Consider the following 2,500-nt stretch of genomic DNA (forward strand, 5'->3'; position numbering starts at 1 on the left):
AAGACTGGAAATATATAAAGCTCTTTCACTGTGTTATTCGACGGGATAAAGAATTATACATATATATTATACATTTTCATTGTTTACATTAATAAATGTGTTACATTTTCAATAAGCTTCATATTTTTATCTCAGATTGTCCTTTTGTAAACTCTATTTAGCTAATTGGAAAGTAATTAGGGATATTTAATAATTCCTTACTAGCTAGTATGTTTTGTTTTGTATTTTCAATACAAACACGAATGGGCAAATATTTTGACACATATGAAACAAAAAAGGCATAAATAAAGATAAGCATTCAAGTTTGTTGCAGATATCACCTGTGCATCCAATATACAAAATCATGATTGAAATTGTATGTGTTCTAGCATACGCATGTAAACAGACATGGGTATAGATAATGACACATGCATTCTGTTTCTCTCATACTTCCATTAGTCCCTGTTATTCGTGTAAGGTTTATGTAATTGTAATTCTGGAGAGAATTAATTAGTCTTCCTTAATCTTCGTTCCTTCGCAATGCGAACCTGTGCGGAATATTAGCACTGTGTGAGATGAGTGTATGTACACACACACACACACACACACACACACACACACACACACACACACACACACACACACACACACACACACGCACACACACACACAGATACATACACGCACCCGCTCACTAGGTATACAGAGAGAGCAGCTCATGTCTAGATCTTTAACAATAGATTTGTGTAGCTTTACAAAATAAAGCGACAAAATTATACATTCACTTTGTTTAGTATGAAAACGAGGCTATCATCCTTCTGGTGCAGTTCATGATATCGGATGATGGCTGTGCAAACAGAACTTAATTCTATATTTAGGGAATCAAAACTTTTTCTTTAACATGACGCTCTGGTGAGGCTTAATGTACTTCAATAAAAAAATATGAACTTAGTGATAGTAATTTATGCATACACACACATAAATGGACGTACACCAATCCCCTTTTTATCTTTCGAGTTGAAACGTATCACGTGTAATCACATCACCACACAAGTAGTAAAATGGAAACATTAATAGACAGTTTGACGACCCTCTCTCCTTCATTACAACTTTCATCATCCAGTTATTAAACAGAGTCTATCTCAAAGAGGAGGAATTCAGTCTCTCTTTTTCAGGTTACAATTTGGAGAATTAATATTACAACAAATGATATTTGTGTTGCAGAGCGTGGGATGTCACTGGAAGTGATTCATTATGATCTTTATCAGATTATATATATATATATATATATATATATATATATATATATATATATATATATATATATATATAATTGTGTGTGTATATCTATTTATTTATTTCCATATGTATGTATGTATATAAAGTATTAATATGATTGTGTATTTATATTGAAATATATATACATATGTAAATATACATGTATATATGTATATATATGTATGTATATATACAAACATACATATATATGTATATACATATACATATATATGTATGTATGTATGTATATATATATATATATATATATATATATATATATATATATATATATATATACACGTTAGTATATATATATATATATATATATATATACATATATATTGTGATGGGTATAAGATTACTCTAATATCCACACGTTGTTGTCGTGCAGCAGCTCAAGTACCCCAATGACCCCCAAGGCAATGTCAGCCAAGATTCAATCATGCTGAACTGGCAAATGGATACGGCAAACACTAGGAGTGATCCAAAACTGGTGACTGAACTAGGATGCAAATCCTATTCCCAGTCCCACACCTCTTCAGATACCATGAACATGCTACAGAAGAATTACCATACTGGCTCGGTCGTCGCCCAGGATAAACAGGACCGCGTTTCTACTGCAGAGAACCCAGTAGGATTGGCAAGTGTGCAAGGCTCTCAAAACGATTGCATCAATCTTGGCACTGAGATAAAGATCCTTTCTCTCAATGTAGAGGGACTTTCAATGCCAAAATGCGACTACCTATCAAAACTACTGAATAAACATGACATCGACATCCTAGCTCTACAAGAAACCCACATCAGTGAGGATACACCTTCATCGCGATATACAATCCAGAACTACAACATAATTCAAAGGCTAAACCATAAACAATATGGCACTACACTCTATGCAAGAGAACCAAGACTTGTAAACCACATTAAATCATCAATTACAGAAGAGGACATCCACAAGATGATAGTACAGATTGGAAACATCACTCTAACCAAATGTCGAACTGGACAACACGACCACTGCCCCAACCACAACACCCAAGCATAATAGTTGGAGACTTCAACAGCCACCATACAAACTGGGGCTACAACAGAAATAACACCACTGGAGAACAAACAAACAACTCGGCCCAACTAAATAACTTGCACCTAGTGTACAACCCTAGGGATAAAGGCACTTTCTTCTCAGCACGTTGGAATAGAGAATACACCCCAGACTTGGTGTTCGTGACAAAAGAACAAAACCAGA

The sequence above is a fragment of the Penaeus japonicus genome, unplaced genomic scaffold, assembly GCF_977035675.1.
Source record: "Penaeus japonicus unplaced genomic scaffold, GWHDUDI00000001_assembly GWHDUDI00000012, whole genome shotgun sequence".
Classification (NCBI taxonomy): domain Eukaryota; kingdom Metazoa; phylum Arthropoda; class Malacostraca; order Decapoda; family Penaeidae; genus Penaeus; species Penaeus japonicus.